Source organism: Trachypithecus francoisi, unplaced genomic scaffold (genome assembly GCF_009764315.1).
Source record: "Trachypithecus francoisi isolate TF-2019V2 unplaced genomic scaffold, Tfra_2.0 Lachesis_group4, whole genome shotgun sequence".
NCBI lineage: Eukaryota > Metazoa > Chordata > Mammalia > Primates > Cercopithecidae > Trachypithecus > Trachypithecus francoisi.
This window is the reverse complement of record NW_022681469.1, coordinates 57694018-57715099: the sequence shown is the minus strand read 5'-3', so window position 1 is coordinate 57715099 and position 21082 is coordinate 57694018. Positions and strand designations below refer to the sequence as shown.

The window sequence follows — 21082 nt, the reverse complement described above, 5'->3', positions numbered from 1 at the left end:
AAGCCACCCTTTTTAACACTTAAAGAACTAAATCTTTAATTTAGGGATTAAAAACACGTCTAGTTGATTCAATACCCATCTCTCATTATACTTACGTAAAATCAGTAAATCAATCACTGAAACTGCTTTGCAAAATTATGACAGTAGGAGAAATCTGACATCTGACTCCATCTTGCTTTTAACCTCCAAGCTGTGCTTGTTCATTCCTGGGAGCAACCAAGCTAACTTTGGGAGGAATTTAGTTTATAGTTTAAAGGAAGGATGATAATAGCCCTTCCCAAAACTACCCCCTCCTTTGAAACCACCTTTGTGAAACTAACAAATTAGCCACGAGACTAGAAATTATGGCCCCGGAGTCATGTAGCCAGAGGTCACAAGATTCATAACCTCTCCAGTTGCTCCTACAGATAACATCACTATTGTAAAACCTCAGATTGGTGTTTGAGGTATTTTTTGGACCCTGCATTCTGATGGACCAGCTGGCGCCACCCAGACCCATAAAATGGCTCAACTGGTCTTGTAATCCCAACCAGGGACTGACAGTGCAAGAAGACAGCTTTAACAACCTATGATTTCATCCCTGATCCAACCAATCAGCATTTCCTATTCCCTAGCCCACTGCTTGCCAAATTATCCTAAAAAATCCAAAAAATAAAAACAAAAACAAAACAAAACCCAGTCTCCAAAATTTCACAGACCAATTTGAATAATAATAAACTCTCTTTTCTGCTTGCCTGGCTCTGTGATTTTTCAACTCTTGGCTGCAAAAACCTGCTGTTCTCAGTGCCTTGGTTTTTCCGGGCACTAGGCAAGATGAATTAATTGGGCAACTACGTCACTAAGCGTAAAGTACTGAAGTCTTGCTATACTCTGACAGAGACTCCCAACCTCCACGTCTGTGTTATTTTATTCTGCACATCCCCTTCCCCCAACAGTGACCCAAAGCCAGACACACAACTCAAGTGGAGCCAGACTTTCCATTCCAGACATCACATGAGTAGGAGAAACAGAGACAGACAGCTAATACAGAGGAATAAAATTAACATTAACTACAGATCCCAAGAGAGAAGTTTCTAGAAATTCTGCTGCTAAGGGGCCCTACACAGCCTTGGTTTCCTTTCCTTCCCACGTCTTAGCTGGCTGATGTTGGCATAATTTACACATGTGATGAAAAGTAGAAGCAGAACACGGTGGTGTTTTTTCCTGGCCCAAGTTTAATGAGAACATTGCTGTTAATGCATGCAAACCAATACCATTCTGCATAATTTATGAAGACTGTTTATTTTCCAACTTTCTGGTACATGGCAGTACATTCTGAGTGGATTTATTTATCAAGCGACTATGTGATTAATAACCTTTCCCAAAAAGTAATTTTAGCAAAGATAATTTAACCTCTGCTTTCAACCTTGGATGATGAATTGTGAAGACCGTGCTAGTGAGGAAAGAAAAGATCATCATTGGCTGGGCGTGGTGGCTCACGCCTGTAATCCCAGCACTTTGGGAGGCCGAGAGTGGGGACCACGAGGTCAGGAGTTCAAGACCAGCCTGACCAACATAGTGAAATCCTGTCTCTACTGAAAATACAAAAATTAGCTGGGCATGGTGGCATAGTGCAACTACGCAGGAGGCTGAGGCAGAAGAATCATTTGAACCTAGGAGGTGGAGGTTGCAGTGAGCCAAGACTGTGTCACTGCACTCCAGCCTGGGCAACAGAGCGAGACTGTCTCAAAAAAAAAAAAAAAAAAAGAAAAAGAAAAAGAAAAAGAAAAAGAAAAAGAAAAGATCATTACTGACTTCTATTAATCATGGGAAAATAATTCAAATATATCTTATTTAAATCAAATAGAGGGTGAAAATACTTAAGGGTAAATACCCAAGTTCTATTTAACAAACCTATAACAATAATTCCCAAGTGTTAAAGCTTTTAGAGCCAAATCCATAAAATTTAACATTACTCAATTCATAATTATTTGGAATTTTTGATAAGTGTTATCTGAATTATTATAGAATGGAAATCATTGAAAATTATTTAAAATAAATTATTAAATTATGCAGTGGTACAATCACAGTGATTCTCCCATCTCAGCCTCCTGAGTAGCTGTGACTGCAGGCGTGTACTACCATGCCTGGATAATTTACTTTATTTTATTTATTTATTTATTTAGTAGAGACAGGGTCTCACTTTGTTGCCCAGGCTGGTCTTGAACTCCTGGGCACAAGTGATCCTCCCTCTTTGTCCTCCCAAAGTGCTGGGATTACAGATGTAAGCCACTAAGCCCAGCTGACTTTTTTAGCTTCTAAATCAAAGAAACACAGTGAAAGATGGGATATAAACATTATCTTCATTTTACCACTAACAACAGTGTTGCTCATATTTTACATATGAAACTTAAAAGAGAAAAAAACTCCAGAAGACATGAACTTCATCTTCCCACCTAATCTAAGACATTAATCAACACTGGTTCTAATTCTCTTGGCCACAGATGCATTTATAAAAATTGAATTTACTCAGTTAAATAACACTGACCAAAATCAACCTAGTCAGTAAATGTACAAGACTTCTAACAGAATAAAAACACTTAAGTTAAAGTGATAGTTGTATTAATAATCAGTAACTGCTGCTACCACTTATTGAGCATTTGCTGGTCCTTGATGGCAGTCCAGGCAGGGAATGAGACACAGACAACACATTTAATGCCACTTCTCTCAACCACCTAAGAACCCAAAGCCAGGTAAGAAAAAAGTAAAAGAAATAGGGGAGATTTGGTTGTTCAGTGGGGAGTGAAATCACTGTTAAGTAAAGAGTGCAGATACTATGGCCCAGACCAACTAGATCTGAATTCTGGCTCAAGCACACAGGCATTGTGTGACCTTAAGAAAACTAGTAGACTTCTCTAAACTGTAATGGCCTCGGTTATAAAATCAGGATAATGGCAGTAATATGTATTTAATAGGGTTTTTGTGATGATGAAATGTATGTAAAGTACTTTCAGACATTGTGTGGCACACATGAAGTGTTCAACAAATATTACCTTTTATTGGCTTGGCATGGTTTCTCATGCCTGTAATCCCAGCACTTTGGGAGGCCGAGGCAGGTGGATCATGAGGTCAGGAGATCAAGACCATCCTGGCTAATGTGCTGATAATGTGCTGAAGCCCTGTCTCTACTAAAAATACAAAAAATTAGCCAAGCATGGTGGTGGGCGCCTGTAATCCCAACTACTCGGGAGGCTGAGGCAGGAGAATGGCGTGAACCCAGGAGGCGGAGCTTGCAGTGAGCCAAGATGGTGCCACTGCACTCCAGCCTGGGCAACAGAGTGAGACTCCGTCTCAAAAAATAAATAAATGAAATAAATAAACAAACAAACAAACAAACATTACCTGTTGTTATTAGCCAACAAATATAACAACCATGATATAGGAGGCTCTGGGCCAACTACTTTACTTAAACAATGTTGTTTAATCCTTATAACAATCCTGGAAGTAGACAGAGTTATTCCAATTTTAAAGAAGATGGCTGTTTTCTTTAAAACACACACACACAGGAATAGTTTTTTTTTTAATTAAACTATTTTTTTAAAAACCTAGGAATAAATCTAACCAAGGAGGTGAAAGATCTATGTAAGAAAACTACAAAACACTGATGAAAGAAATCAGAGGTCACAAAAAAATGAAGACATCCCACACTCATGGACTAGGAGAATATTGTAAAAATGACCATCCTACCAAAGATAATCTACAGAGTCAACGCAACACCTACACAGAAACAGAAAAAAGCAATCCTACAATTCATACGGCACCACATAATATCAGAAAAAGAATAGCCAAAGTGACTGGAAGCAAAAAGAACAAAGCTGAAGGCAGCACACCACCTGATTTCAAAATATATTACAAACCTATAGTAACCAAAAGACCATGGGCTTGGCATAAAATAGACACAGAGACCAATGGAACAGAATAGAGAACTCTGAAATAAATCCACATACTTATAACCATCTGATTTTTGACAAAGGCACCAAGAACATTCATTGGGGAAAAGACAGTCTCTTCAATAAATGGTGCTGGGAAAACTGATATCCATATACAGAAGAATGAAACTAGACCCCTCTATTTTACCACATATGTAATGGTTAATACTGAGTGTCAACTTGACTGGACTGAAGGATACAAAGTATTGATCCTGGGTGTGTCTATGAGGGTGTTGCCAAAGGAGATTAACATTTGAGTCAGTGGGCTGGGAAAGGCTGACCCACCTTTAATCTGGGTGGGCACAATCTAATCAGCTGCCAGTCTGGCTAGAATATAAGCAGGCAGAAAAACATGAATAGAGAGACTGGCCTAGCTTCCCAGCCTATATCTTTCTCCTGTGCCAGATGCTTCCTGCCCTTGAACAGCAGATTCCAAGTTCTTCAGTTTTAGAACTTGGATTGGCTCTCCTTTCTCCTCAGCCGGCAGATGGCCTATTGTGAGACCTTGTAATCATGTGAGTTAATACTTAATAAACTCCCCTTTATATATATAGTTATTCCATTAGTTCTGCCCCTCTAGAGAACTTTGACAGATTTTGGTACCAGGAGTGGTTCTAGAGGAACAGAATATTAAGGATGGAGTTCTTTTGTTGGTTTTGGGGTTTCTGGAGTTGGCTGCTTAATATGATTAGACCCAAAAATGCTAAGGACTCTACTTCTAATAGTATGGAGAACACTGTTAGTCCTTGGCGTGATGTTTGTTTGGAGAGTTACGCAAAATAAATGCATTTGACACTTCTGATTCATCACTTGTGAGAGGCAAGGAGTTTAGTGACTCAACACAATACCTTTGACCATATGTGGAGAACCAAGGAACATAATGAAACTGGTTGGTTGCTCCTAAGTTCAGTGGACAAAGTGATGAAAGAAAATTATGAACTCAGGGATTCTATCTCCTGGCTTCAGAAGCAGATACTGAGCCTCAAATCTGCTAAGACTGCCCTGAGTGAGAATCTTATCTCCTCTACAGAAATAGCTGAAATTGTGGAAAACCAGACACAAGTTCTTATCACGCAAGTGGCTGACCTTCAACGAAAGCTGCATGCACAGCATCACCAGGTGTCTACTGTTAAAGTGAGTGCTTTGATGGAAAAGAATGCAACCCTGAAACGTGGAATGGGGACATGTGGGAGTACCCTGATGAGGCAGGACACTGAGTTTGTAAATTCTGATGAACCTTTTTTTGCCAGAAGAAACGGCTTCCCCATCCCCAGTAGTGGCAATATCCCCTCCCCGACCCATGCTGCCATTAGCCTTTCCACCTTTGTCTGAAGAGATAAACCTTGTGCTACCTGAGGCAGCTTTGAGGCAAGATAACATTGATTCTCCTCAGGTGCCACCACTCAAACCCCTGTTTGCTTCTAGACGCATAACTAAAGTCCCAGCGGGCCCCTAGAGATGGGGTTGAGAGTATGACCCATGAGGACATGCGCTACACTCAAAAAGATCTGCTTGAGTTTTCTAATTTATATAAATAGAAATCTGCAGAACAGGCATGGGAATGGATATTAAGGGTGTGGGATAATGATGGAAGGAACAAAGACTTGGATCAGGCTGAATTTATGGATTTGGGCTCACTAAATAGGGACTCTGCATTTAACGCTGCAGCTCCGGGAGTTAAAAAAGGTTCTAGGCCGGGCGTGGTAGCTCACGCCTGTAATCCCAGCATTTTGGGAGCCCGAGGTGGGGGGATCACAAGGTCAGGAGATCGAGACCATCTTGGCCAACATAGTGAAACCCCGTCTCTACTAAAATTAGCCAGGCGTGGTGGCACATGCCTGTAATCCCAGCTACTTGGAGGCTGAGGCAGGGGACTCGCTTGAACCCGGGAGGTGGAGGTTGCAGTAAGCTGAGATCACACCACTGCATTCCAGCCTAGTGACAGAGCAAGACTCTGTCTCCAAAAAAAAAAAAAAAAAAGGTTCTAATAGCTTATTTGCTTGTTTTGCTGAGATATGGATTAAAAGATGGCCCACTCTGAGTGAGCTGGAAATGTCTGATCTCCCTTGGTTTAATGTAGAGGAAAGGATCTAAAGGTTTAGGGAGATTGGGCTGGTGGAGTGAATTTGTCACTTTAGACCTACTGACCTCCCCAGCTGGGAGAGTCCAGAAGAGGTACCCTTGACCAATGCCTTGTGAAACAGATTTGTGAGGGCAGCACCTGCATCTCTGAAGAGCCTTGTAATGCTCTTCTGGGTACGTCAGATCTAACAGTGGGAAGTGCAGTCTCTCAACTACAAAATTTAAATTACAATGGGAATAACTGGATCCCAGGTGGCAGGGGCCAAGTGGCAGCAATCAACCCTCAAAGGCAAGGAGGGTGTGGCTACCATAATGGGTAGCAGAGACAAAGTGGCAATCAGAAATGTCTGACTCATGTAGAGCTCTGGCATTGGCTAATCAATCAGTGTTCCTAGAAGTAAAACTGATAGGAAGCCTACTTCATTTCTGCTTAATTTATACAAGCAGAAAACTTCTAGGTCAAATGGACAAAAGACTAATTTGAATTATAAAAACAGAGAATCATGGCCCCTCAATCAATTTCCAGACTTGAGCTGTTTTTACAGACCCAGAACCCCTTGAATGAAGGGGAGGCCGGGTCCCCTTAAGGAAGGGCCCCATTACACTACCGATAATTTATGCAGTGAATCTTTCTCCCATCCTTCCGCAAGGAGACCTCTGGCCTTTTACCAGGGTAACTGTTCACTAGGGAAAGGAAAATGATCAGACATTTCAGGGACTACTGGACCCTGGCTCTGAGTTGACATTGATTCTAGGGGACCCAAAATGTCATTGTTAAGGTAGGGACTTAAAGTGGTTGGGTAATTAACGGAGTTTTGGCTCAGATCTGACTTACGGTGGGTCCAGTGGGTCCATGGACTCATCCCTATGGTCATTTCTCCAGTACCAGAATGCATAATTGGCACAGACATACTTAGCAGCTGGCAGAACCCCCACAATGGCTCCCTGACCAGGTGGGTGAGGGTTATTGTGGTGGGAAAGGCCAAATGGAAGCCATTAGAGCTGCCTCTACCTAGAAAAACAGTAATCAAAACCAATATCGCATCCCTAGAGGGAAACTGCGCAGATTAGTGCCACCATCAAGGACTTGAAAGACAAAGGGGTGGTAATTCCCACCACATTCCCATTCAACTCTTCCATTTGGCTTGTGCAGAAGACAGATGGATGTTGGAGAATGTCAGTGGATTACCATGAGCTTAACCAACTGGTAACTCCAACTGCAGCTGCTGTACCAGATGTGGTTTCATTGCTTGAGTAAATTAACTCATCTCCTGGTACCTGGTATGCAGCCATGGACTTGGCAAATGCCTTTTTCTCCATTCCTGTCCATAAGGCCCACCAGAAGCAATCTGCCTTCAGCTGGCAAGGCCAGCAAGCAATTTATTGTCCTACCTCAGGGGTATATCAACTCTCCAGCTTTGCGTCATAATCTTATTCGGAGAGACCTTGATCACTTTGTGCTTCCGCAAGATACCACACTGGTCCATTACATTGATGACATTATGTCGATTGGACTCAGTGAGCAAGAAGTAGCAAACACACTGGACTTATTGGTAAGACATTTGTGTGCCAGAGGATGGGAAATAAATCCGACTAAATACAGGGACCTTCTACCTCAGAAAAACTTTTAGGGGTCCAGTGGTGTGGGACCTGTTGAGATATTTCTTCTAAGGTGAAGGTAAGTTGCTGCATTTGGCCCCTCCTACAACCAAGAAAGAGGCCCATCGCCTAGTGGGCCTATTTGGAATTTGGAGGCAACACATTCCTCATGTGAGTGTGCTACTCCAGCCCATTTATCACATGACCTGAACGGCTGCCAGTTTTGAGTGGGGTCCTGAACAGGAAAAGGCTCTGAATCAGGTCCAGGCTGCTATGCAAGCTGCTCTGCCACCTGGGCCATATGACCCAGCCAATCCAATGATGCTTGAGGTGTGAATGGCAGATAGGGATGCTGTTTGGAGCCTTTGGCAGGTCCCCATAGGTGAACTACAGTGGAGGCAAGACCCTGCCATCTTCTGCAGGTAACTACCCTCTTTTTGAGAGAAAGCTCTTGGTCTGTTACTGGGCTTTGGTAAAAACTGTACGTTTGACTACGGGTCATCAAGTCACCATGCAACCTGAACTGCCTATTGTGAAATGGGTGCTTTCTAACCCATCTAGCTATAACATGGGTCATGCACAGCAGCATTCCATCATCAGATGGAAGTGGTATATATGTGATTGGGCTCGAACAGGTCCTGAATGCACAATAAGTTACATGAGGATGTGCCTCAAATGCCCACGGTCTCCACTCCTGCCAGCCTGCCTTCTCTCCCTCAGCCTGCAGCGATGGCCTCATGGGGAGTTCCCTATGATCAGCCGACAGAGAAAAAGAAGACTAGGGCCTGGTTCACAGATAGTTTCCCAGTGGGCAGAACTTCTAGCAGTGTACCTGGGGTTGTGAACTTTGCATGGAAGGAGAAATGTCCAGGTGCAATTATATACTGATTCATGGGCTGTGACAAATGGTTTGGCTGGATGGTCAGGGACTTGGAAGAAGCATGATTGGAAAACTGGTGACAAAGAAATCTGGGGAAGAGGTATGTAGATGGACCTCTCTGAGTGGTCAAAAACTGTGAAGGTATTTGTATCCCATGTGAGTGCTTACCAGTGGGTGACCTCAGCAGAGCAGGATTTTAACAATCAAGTGGACAGAATGATACCACTCAGCCTCTTCCCCCAGCCACCCCTGTCATTGCCCAATGGGCCCATGAACAAAGTGGCAGGGATGGAGGTTACATATGGGCTCAGCAACATGGACTTCCACTCACCAAGGCTGACTTGGCTGCAGCCACTGCTGGGTGCCCAATTTGCCAGCAGCAGACACCAGTACTGAGTCCTCCGTATGGCACCATTCCTCGGGGTGATCAGCCAGTTACCTGGTGGCAGACTGATTATATTGAACCTTTTGCATCATGGAAAGGCCAGAGGTTTGTCCTCACTGGAATAAACCCTTACTCCAGATATGGGTTTACCTAACCTGCATGCAATCTTCTGCCAAGACTACCATCGTGGACTCATGGAACGCCTTATCCAACATCATGGTATTCCACACAGCATTGCCTTTGACCAACACACTTACTTTACAGCTAAAGAAGTGTGGCAGTGGGCTCATGCTTATGGAATTCACAGGTCTTACCATGCTCCCCATCATCCTGAAGCAGCTGGATTGACAGAACAGTGGAATGCGCTTTTAAAGTCACAATTAGGCCGGGCGCGGTGGCTCAAGCCTGTAATCCCAGCACTTTGGGAGGCCGAGACGGGTGGATCACGAGGTCAGGAGATCGAGACCATCCTCGCTAATACGGTGAAACCCCGTCTCTACTAAAGAATGCAAAAAACTAGCCGGGCGACGAGGCGGGCGCCTGTAGTCCCAGCTGCTCGGGAGGCTGAGACAGGAGAATGGCGTGAACCCGGGAGGCGGAGCTTGCAGTGAGCTGAGATCCGGCCACTGCACTCCAGCCTGGGCGGCAGAGCAAGACTCCATCTCAAAAAAAAAAAAAAAAAAAGTCACAATTACAACGGCAACTAGGTGACAATACTTTGCAGGGCTGGGGCAAAGTGTATGCTCTGAATCAGCGTACAATATACGTTACTGTTTCTCCCATAGCCAGGATTCACAGGTTCAGGAATCAAGGGGTAGAAGTGGAAGTAGTACCACTCACCATCACCCCTAATGATCCACTAGTAAAACTTTTGCTTTCTGTTCCTGAGACATTACGTTCTGCTGGTCTGGAGGTCTCAGTTCCAGAAAGAGGAACACTGCCACTAGGAGACACAACAACTCCATTAAACTGAAGTTAAGATTGCCACCTGGACACTTTGGGCTCCTCCTACCTTTAAGTCAACAGGCTAAGAAAGGAGTTACAGTGATTGGCCCAGACTATCAAGATGAAATCAGTCTACTACTCCACAACGGAGGTAAGGAAGAGTATGCACAGAATACATGAGATCCATTAGGGCGTCTCTTAGTATTACCATGCCCTGTGATTAAGGTCAATGGGAAACTACAACAGTCCAGTTCACACAGGACTACAAATGACCCAGACTAGTCAGGAATGAAGGTTTGGGTCACTCCACCAGGGAAAAAACCATGACTTGCTGAGGTGCTTGCTGAAGGCCAAGGGAATACAGAATGGGTAGTAGAAGAAGGTAGTCATCAATACCAGCTACAACCACATGATCAGCTGCAGAAACAAGGACTGTAACTCTGATGAGTGTTTCCTCCTTCTTCTGTTAAAAATGTGTGTGCATGTATACACTTGTACTAAGAAAATAACTTCATTTTTATTTCTTTTCTCCTTTATCATGTGACATAAGATTTATTGACTTCACATCAGCATTTAAGTATTGTTAACCTCACGTAATATTATTTGGAATGGGGATTGGTGCATTTCTGGTTGTACAAAGGATAGTTGTATTATGTTAGGCTTATTATTGTCTTTATCTGAAGATTATATATGATCTCAGGAGATGTGTATGGGTTCAATTTGACAAGGGGTGGGCTTGTGATGCTTAATACTGAGTGTCAACTTGACTGGATTGAAGGATAAAAAGTATTGATGCTGGGTGTGCCTGTGAGGGTGTTGCCAAAGGAGATTAACATTTGAGTCAGTGGGCTGGGAAAAGCAGACCCACCCTTAATCTAGGTGAGCAAAATCTAATCAGCTGCCAGTATGGCTAGAATATAAGCAGGCAGAAAAATGTGACAAGTGAGACTGGCCTGGCCTAGCCTCCCAGCCTATATCTTTCTCCTGTGTTGGATGCTTCTTGCACTGGAACAGCGGATTCCAAGTTCTTCAGTTTTAGAACTTGGATTGGCTCTCCTTTCTCCTCAGCCGGCAGATGGCCTATTGTGAGACCTTGTGATAGTGTGAGTTAACACTTAATAAACTCATATATATATAATATATAATTTTTTTTCATTAATTCTGTCCCTCTAGAGAACCCTGACTAATACAACATACAAAAAATAAAATAAAAATGGATTAAAGATTTAAAAGTAAGACCTAGGCCAGGCGCAGTGGCTCACACCTGTAATCCCAGCACTTTGGGAGGCTGAGGCGGGCGTATCACGAGGTCAGGAGATCGAGACCATCCTGGATAACACGATGAAACACCGTCTCTACTAAAAAAATACAAAAAATTAGCCAGGCATGGTGGCAGGCGCCTGTAGTCCCAGGTACTCGGGAGGCTGAGGCAGGAGAATGGCGTGAACCCGGGAGGCAGAGCTTGCAGTGAGCCAAGATCGCACCACTGCACTCCAGCCTGGGCGACAGAGCAAGACTCCATCTCAAAAATAAATAAATAAATAAATAAAATCGCAAGACCTAAAACTATTAAACTGCTAGAAGAAAACACTGGAGAAACACTTCAGGACACTGATCTAGGCAAAGAATAATTTTGGGGTAAGACCCCAAAAGCACAGGCAACAAAAGCAAAAATAGACAAATGGAATTATATGAAACTAAAAAGCTTCTGCGCAGCAAAGAAAACAAGAGAGTAAAGAGACAACCTGCAGAATGGGAGAAAATATTCACAAACTACCTATCCAACAAAGGATTAATAACCAGAATATATAAGGAACTCAAACAACTCAACAGCAAAAAAAACCCAAATAATCCAATTCAAATATATGGGTAAAATATCACCATAGATATTTCTCAAAAGAAGACACAGAAGTAGCCAAAAGGTATGTTAAGAAAAAAAAAAAAAATCCAAAACAGTAACAACAAAAAAACTCAACAACACTAATCATCAGGGAAATACAAATCAAAACGACGAGATATCATCTCACTCTAGTTAAAATGGCTACTATTGAAAAGACAAAAAATAACATAAGCTGGTGAGATGTAGAGAAAGAGGAATGTTAATACACTGTTGGTAAGAATGTAAATTAGTACAGCCACCATGGTAAACCGTATGAAGGTTCCTTAAAAAACTAAAAATTGACTACCATATGATCCAGCAATATTAAAGAAGGAAGTCCCGCCATTTGCAGCAACATGGATGGAACTGAAGGTCATTATGTTAAATGAAATAAGCCAGTCACAGAAAGACAAATATTGATTGCTATGTTTTCATATATGGGAGCTATAAAAATTGATCTCATGGAGGTAGACAGTAGTACAGGACACTGGGAAGTGAGGAGGATAAAGAAAGGTTGGTTAATGGGTGCGAAACACACATAGAAGGAATAAGTTCTAGTGTTTGATATAGCACAGGAGGGTAACAATAATTTATTATATATTTCAAAATAGCAGGAAGAGTAGTTTTAAAGTGTTCCCAACATAAAGAAATGATAAATGTTTGAGGTAATGGATATCCTAATTACCCTGATCTAATCATTACCCATTCTATGTAAGTATCAAAATATTACATGTATCCCATAAGATATATAATTATGTATCAATTAAAAATTTAAAAAATAAAAAATGAAACAGATGTAAAGACCTTCAATAACTTGCTCAAAGTCAAAAGACAACCAATGACAGAACCAGACTGAAAGACAGGATGTTCTATTCCAAAGATCTTTTTTGTTTTTTTGTTTTTGTTTTTTTCCTGCTTGATTTTTAAGTCACTAAGATTAATAAACTACAAATAGGATCTATATTTATGTGTGGTACGAATTCAAATTGTTCAAGTCAAAATGAAAGGGAGTATTTATTTTAAAATTTCTCAGATACTGTGCTAGAGCTTTCTCAAAAATCATTTAAAAGTTAACATTATCACTCCCCTTTTAAACATGAGGAAACTGAGTCTCAGAGATGTTAGCCCAAGGTCAGAGAGTTTTTAAAACACAGAAGTTGGATTCCACCTGCAAAGCATAAAAGCCCACAGGCTTTCCATTATATAATGCTACCTTCCTAGGATAAATCTGATTTGTCTTTTCTCAAAATAATAGCAATGTGGAAATTGCTATTCTTAGTGGCAGAAACCGTTTCAAACTACTTGTTGAGATGAGAATTAAGTAAACATACTACCCATTTCAGGTATATCCATTCTTTGACTTGCTGAAATTTGTTTTTAAATACTCAGATTACTAAGAATAGCCTTCACTTTTTCTTTGTATTCATGATTGTAATAAAAGTCCAATTTTGGCTGGGCGAGGTGGCTCATGCCTGTAGTCCCAGCACTTTGGAAAGCTGAGGTAGGAGGACTGCTCGAAGCCAGGACTCCAAGACCAGCCAGGGCAACAAAGCAAGACTCTCTTCTGTACAAAAAAAAAAATTTTTTTTTTTTAATTAGCCAGGCGAGGTGGTACATGCTTGTAGCTCCAGCTACTCGGGAGGTTAAGGCAGGAAGACTGCTTGAGCCTGGGAGCTGGAGGCTGCATTGAGCTATGATAGTGCAGGATACTATACTCTAGCCTGGCAACAAAGTGAGACCCTGTCTCAAAAGAAAAAAACAAAAAATCAAATTTTATTACTTCTTTCACATATAAGAGGCTAAATGCCATCCAAGGAGACTGGGAAGTTTCCACCAAGGCACTTCATGTAGAATGGGGGGAAAAAAGGAAATGTTTCTTAACATTAATGGGTATATTTATGATATTCTCTCATCTATATTAACTACTTTATAAAAGGTATTGGGCATGATTTGCCCCCCAGAACACAACTTGCTTTAAAGTTCTGCCAACTTTGTAAATTCCTTAAATTCATCAATCTACTAAAACAAAAGATCACAGGTACAGGAGAACTGCACAGATTAAGTATTTATTACACTGTCTATCACCCAATCTGAGATGATGTTAGAAGAAAAAAAATGAAAGCTCTCACATATTTCTTCTCAATTGCCATCTACTATTAGATAATTTTTTTTCCTATGATATACCAGAACTCCTTAGCTGTGCCCCCTTCCCCCACCTTGGATAGAAAGTCCAACCATGGTTACTGAAGGATACTAACATCTCTGCTTTTTACTCCTCAAATGCCAGTTGAGGCAGTTAATGTTCACAATATTACAATAATAGCAGTAAGAAGTAGTTAGAATTTATTTATCAAGTGCTGATACCCCTTTCACATATTAACTTATTTAATTCCCACTAAGTAGGTATTACTGCTATCTCTATTTTTACAGTATAAAAACTTAGGTTGTACAAGGTTAAACAGTAGCAATAAACATGGCTCCATATCTGTGTTCTTACCCACCAGTAATTTCATTAATATACATCCACAAAAACGACCCTACGTTCACTTGCCTTGGTTCTGATCACTAAGAGATGTCTGGGAAGGGTTACGTTTAATCCCTAATCATTGTCATATACTTCTCCCTGTATTACCTTCTGTGGGCTATCTTGCCAGCAGGCAAGCCATCAGGGCTTATTAAAAAAGCAAATAAAAATATACGAAACTCTTCAAGAATTAGCCTTAACAATATGTAAAATAATTAGTATTATTAATCAAAGGGTAATTATAAGGATTAAATGTGCTCATACGTATGGGGCTAACAACATGAACAGACATGCAAAAGCTCAATAATTAGCCATTACATCATCTGGATATTACCTAATGCTTCCTTTTCCTTCATATTGCAGCATGTGACAAGGAAAGAATGTAAAAGCCTATTTGCATTCTTTTACTACTCATCATAGCATATACTCTGATTTATCATTCTAAAACACAACTCTGACTAAATCATGTGTACAAAATACAAATCAAGGCTACAGCACCATCCTTGTTTACATATTTCTAATAGTTTACTATAAATAGCATGAAAAACTATGTCATATTTTAAAGCAATTTAAATGCCAAGAATATTAACATATCTTAGTTACTTATTTTAAAGATACCTAACATATTATTGCTGTTCATTCATTTGAAATCAAATATGAGACCATTAAAGAGAACAATCTTACGCTGTACAGACCAGTATTAACTTTTTTCTCACTTGACAACACAACTGAGGCTTTAAGAGATGTCATGTTTTACATCCGGTAAAACCCAGTTTCTGACTTCCAATTCCATGCCCTTTCCACTGCACCACACTCTTTTACGTAACTTGTTAACCACAGGCCAGTATTTTCCTAAGTACGTTCAACAGATACTCAGGGGAAAAAATTAAGTCAAATAAATTGAGAAATGATGTTTTCTCTGTCTGCCTCTTAGACAGTCGACTGCACATTATTGGCCCTGGAAAATCCTGAAATCATAAAACTTGTTTACCTGTGTCTCACTCAATATTTTCCAAACTGATTTGACTATGAAATCCTTTTATTCTCCTAATACTTATTAACATCATGCAGAGCACATTTCAGGAAATGTTACTACAGAATAAACCATTACGTTTAATACTTAATTTTTTTTTTTTTTTTTGGAGACAGTCTCACTCTGTCGTCCAGGCAGGAGTGTGGCGGTGTGATCTTGGCTCACTGCAACCTCTGCCTCCCAAGTTCAAGCGATTCTCCTGCCTCAGACTTCCAAACAGCTGGGACTACAAGTGTGCACTACCATGCCTGGCTAATTTTTGTATTTTTAGTAGAGACGGAGTTTCACCATATTGGTCAGGCTGGTCTTGAACTCCCGACCTCAACTGATCTACCCGCCTTTGCCTCCCAAAGTACTGGGATTACAGGCATGAGCCAAGCCCAGCCTAATACTTAATGTAATAGATAATCAGTATAAAGAGCCTATTTCACAGATTTGACAACTCAAACTAAGTCCCTTGAAATAAGTGCCTGGCTTGACTCATGGCACATCAAAGATACTTAAGAATAAAAAAACTATATAAACTAAAATTTTAATATAAATACTGTCTCCTGACAGCACTGTTTTCAAAGCAGTAAACATTTACCAAGTACCAAGTATACAGTAAGACCCTGAAATAATGGAGATATAAAGATAATGATTCTTACTCTCATGGATTAGCAGGGGAGATTAATTATCAAGTCAGCCTGTAATAAGCAGTAGAATAAACAAAATACCACTGTCATACACAAGTAGAAGAATAACTGATATTATAAAAGAGATTGGCTGGGTGCCAAGGCTCACATCTATAATGCCAGCACTTTAGGAGGCCGAGCAGAGCGGATCACGAGGTCAGGAGTTTGAGATCAGCCTGACCAACATGGTGAAACCCCGTCTCTACTAAAAATACAAAAATTAGCTGGGCATGGTGATGCGCGCCTGCAGTCCCAGCTACTCAGGAGGCTGAGGCAGGAAAATCGCTTGAACCCAGGAAGTAGAGGTTACAATGAGCCGAGATCGTGCCATTGCACTACAGCCTGGGCAACAGAGCGAGACTCTGTCTCCAAAAAAAAAAAAAAGGAGATTCCCAAATTATTGTTAAATGGAGCAGAATGAATTTAGCTTATATGGAAAATCTCAGGATGTTTATGTCTAGGATGGTAAAAGAGGATGAAGATCTCTCTGTAGCTTTCCCTGTCTCTACGCAGAAACAACTCCCCTTTCAATTTTTTTCCTCAAGGAATACTATGACATATTACTAGGGTCATGTCAAAAAGACTCAGAAGCCAACCTAAATAAGCTCCTATTATTAAGACAGAACAATCTGTCTGACAATGGGAAAGACATTATTATGGACAATAACTCCAACAGGTGGAAACATGAAATATCTTTAAAGCCATGAGTTCATAATGATAATTAAACAAACAAGCAACACAGTGGTGACCTTTAGAGGATGCTAGGTAACTACAACATTACTCTGTAAACTGTAAAGAGAAAGAATCAAGAAAAAAAACAAACAAACACTATACCACTGCCACAAAAAGAACACACACAACTTTCCCATAGGAGCACTAGCAGGAGGAGATACCTAATCCAGTTTTCAGGGGATTATGAAAGATATCTGTGAGGGGAAGATGCCAGTTTTGAGTTTTAAGGATCAACTTTAGTTAAAAAATAAAATAAAATAAAATAAAATAAAAGCGTAACTGGGCAGTCTAAACACTAAGGTGAATAATAGCATGGGAAGACTTTAAATAGTTTTATTCAGAGGGATGGCGTTAGAAGGTAAGAAAAGTTGAAGGCTGAAAGGGGTACGCAATGAGGCTACAAAGCTAACTGGAATTAGACCAGAAAAATCCTTATAGGCCTTGCAAAGAGTTTATACCACATATGACAGAAAGCCTTTGACGAGTGTTAAAAAGGTGAGTGACAAGGTCAAATTTTTGTTTAAGAGAAATCACTCTGGTGGGTGTGAAACATATTTAACTGGAACAAGAATGAAAGAATAATGAAGGTAGGGAGATCACAACAGACTTGAGAAATATTTAGAAGACAAAAGCAATAACAGAATGGTGACTAGAGGAACAAACTCACAGGGAACTTTGTGTGAGTTACGGTAACACTTCAAGGTAATTCTATTGCAGCATTTACCATAAAGTATAACAGTTACTTGTTTACATCTTGGCTCCCCATGATGCAGTTTCCTAAAGATAAGAACTCAGTCGGGCTGGGTAAGGTGGCTCACACCTGTAAATCCCAACACTTTGGGAGGCAGAGGCTGGAGGACAGCTTGAGCTCGGGAGTTTGAGCCCAGCCTGGGCAACATGGAGAAACTCCATCCCTATAGAAAATTTTTTAAAAACTAAGCCAGGCATGGTGGCTCACTCCTGCAGTCTCCAGCTACTCATGAGGCTGAGGTAGGAGCCCAGGATGTTGAAGCTGCAGTGAGCCATGATCGTGCCACTGCACTCCAACTTAGACGACAGAGTAAGAACCTATCTTCCAAAAAAAAAAAACAAGGAACTCAGTGCCTGATACATAGTAGACACATCATAAGTGTTATTTAAACATAAATGCGTGTAAATCCTATCAGGACATGACTTTTTGGAATGAGAAAGTCTTGGTTAAAAAAAAGCCTTTAATAATCCATATGTAATAAACCTTAGTTTTAGAACTACACTGAGACCAGGTGAGGGTGGGGAGGGAAGAAAAACAATATTTAATCCTAAAAATCAATCTCTACAGGTAAAACTAAATGTAGCCGGGCGCGGTGGCTCAAGCCTGTAATCCCAGCACTTTGGGAGGCCGAGACGGGCGGATCACGAGGTCAGGAGATCGAGACCATGCTGGCTAATACGGTGAAACCCTGTCTCTACTAAAAAATACAAAAAACTAGCCGGGCGACGAGGCTGGCGCCTGTAGTCCCAGCTACTCGGGAGGCTGAGACAGGAGAATGGCGTGAACCCGGGAGGCGGAGCTTGCAGTGAGCTGAGATCCGGCCACTGCACTCCAGCCTGGGCGGCAGAGCAAGACTCCGTCTCAAAAAAAAAAAAAAAAACTAAATGTATTGAATTTTCCCTATATGAAATCAATGGAGGGAGGTTCTACCTAGTAATTTTCTCCTTGGTTTTCTACCGGTAAATAAAAATAAACTACATAATAAAGTGTCACAGTGGACAAAACAGCAATAATTAGAAATACATCCTGCTGCCTACCATTTTGAGATAGGAAAAATAAGACCTCATTGCTCTGATTCCCCAAAGCTGTAAAAGAAGTACATTTTAATAGGGCTACCTTACTAACTAGCTCTTTATATACCATCTTACTCGATTGGAGATTACACTATCCCCCTTCTCCACAAATCAGGTAAACCAGAACTCTTTGTCATTCAAATCCGTCACAGGGGTAGAGAAAAAGATACCAAAAACAGAAAGCAAACTAAAGCAAGACTTCACTTAAAATGGCCAGGCAAAATATATCCTAATAAGGATATTGATTCAGGGCAAAAGTTCAAATGGGAAGCTTTCAAGTTGTATATGTTCGGCATTTTATTCTCTGTGAATCAATCCTTGGTGCTGAATCAACAGCTTTTATTTGAATAAACTCTATGGTCCATTGGATAAACAGCAATTTAGCTTCTAAGTTGACCTGTTAAATGGCATTTGCAAATGTCATTCTTTGTAGAACTTAAACATACAGCAGGTTAACAACAGTGTTTTAGTCACTCCCAGGCCTTTCAAAGTTGGTACATTTGCCTAATTTTAGGCTGCTGATGGTAATTTACTACTTTATTTCACCATCATGTCTATTGCTATGGTTAAAAATAAACTGACTGCAAGACACTTGGAATACAACTGGCAAACATTATATCATTGATGAGCATTTCTGTTTTAAACCTACTCATCAAAAAACGAAAAAGGTTAGAGGCTAGTTTTCCAGTATGTCATAAAATATTTTTCTTTCCAATACCCCACAGGTATAAGAAGCTTTATTCAATAAAGAACTTCAGCTCTATTCAAATAGCATCATTTCTTGGATCTCCTCATACCTGTGTAAACTACTACTTTAATTATTAGGTGCTGTATCTGGCAACTGCTATAGGCAAATGATTGCTTCCTTTTAATGGAAAAACTATTCCTTTTATTCAAAAAAAGTCATAAGCAAATGACTGCAGTATTTCAAATAAATTATATACTATGTAGAAATTCCTAGTCTTGATGTACCAAGGTATTTGCAAACCAAAAACCAAAAACATTCTATTACCAAACACTTAACTTCTAAAGAGAACAAATATAAAATGCTAAGAATTTAGAAATGTATGCATTATAGTGCCTTAACACTGTAAAAAAGACAACTCAAAAACCTTAAAGAATTTTTTACTGATAATGTTTTTATGAAGTCAGTACTTTTACACTAAGGAGAACTATATAGATGGATCCCATTGGAGTCTATAAACATTACTGTGTAGAAGCCTAAAAAGGTACTGCTAGGGAAGAGTGAAAGGTATTTTTTTCTATTTTTCCTTTTTTTTTTTTTTGGAGATGGAGTTGCACTCGTTGCCCAGGCTAGAGTGCAATGGCATGATCTCGGCTCACCGCAACCTTCGCCTTCCAGGTTCAAGCGATTCTCCTACCTCAGCCTCCCAAGTAGCTGGAATTACAGGCATGCACTACCACGCCCGGCGAATTTTGTGTTTTTCGTAGAGATGGGGTTTCTCCATGTTGGTCAGGCTGGTCTCGAACTCCCAACCTCAAGTGATCCACCTGTCTTGGCCTCCCAAAGTGCTGGGATTACAGGCATGAGTCACCGCGCCTGGCCTATTTTTCCATTTTCTTTACAAATGGGAGTTGAATCTGCAATCTCTATTAAGTACACATACTGCTAGTTCTAAACATAAAATTCTATAAATTCATGGTACAGTTGATAACATCTCTGGACCAGGTTAAAAATAAAAACAAAAACAAAAAAAAACAAGATCTTAAGTTTCCTTATCTCTCAATGTTTTAGTTTTCTCATCTGTAAAATAAATATAATAGAAGATTAATTCATAAGGAATCTTTCCCTTTCTGCATTTCTGATTCTTTAGTAAGGTTAGGTTCTAGCACAAGGTACCCTAAACAGTGGTAGCCTCAGGCAAAACAAAAAGGAACAACAATAAGGCCGGCATGGTGACTCAGCCTGTAATCCCAGAACTTTGGGAGGCTGAGGCGGGCGGATCACGAGGTCAAAAGATGGAGACCAACCTGGCCAACATAGTGAAAACCCATCTCTACTAAAAACACAAAAAATTAACCGGGCATGGTGACGGGCACCTGTAATCCCAGCTACTCGGAAGGCTGAGGCAGGAGAATCGCTTGAACCTGGGAAGTGGAGCTTGCAGAGACCCAAGATCGCACCACTGCACTCCGGCCGGGGCAACAGAGCGAGACACAAGACACAGTATCAAAACAAACAAACAAACAAACATCAAAAGAGCTATCAGTAAAATCAGTTCATTGGAGTAGTACTTGACTTTTCACCCAAAGAACTTTATTCAGGTTTTACTTTAGAATAACGTAATTTATTTACCTACAATTCTTTTTTCGTTTTGTTTTGTTTTGCAGACGGACTCTTGCTCTGTCGCCCAGGCTACAGTGCAATGGTGGGATCTCAGCTCACTGTAACCTCTGCCTCCCAGGTTCAAGCGATTCTCTTGCTTCAGCCTCTCAAGTAGCTGGGATTACAGGCATGTACTACCATAGCTGACTAATTTTTGTATTTTTAGTAGAGAGGAGGTTTCACCATGTTGGCCAGGCTGGTCTCAAACTC

The 21082-nt window shown here is 40.7% G+C and overlaps 1 protein-coding gene across 10 annotated transcripts in view; it reads right to left on the bottom strand.

Moving 5' to 3' along the window:
- PHTF2 (putative homeodomain transcription factor 2) overlaps positions 1–21082 on the bottom strand; it is a 159468-nt gene that overhangs the window by 77755 nt on the left and 60631 nt on the right. Inside the window, exon 1 of one of the 10 annotated variants that reach the window (XM_033194926.1) lies at positions 96–175. The exons of the other annotated variants lie outside the window; for them this stretch is intronic. The gene's annotated coding sequence lies outside the window, so the exon portion shown is untranslated. Of the gene's footprint in view, positions 1–95; positions 176–21082 lie in introns of those variants that run through there. 10 annotated transcript variants of the gene reach the window in all.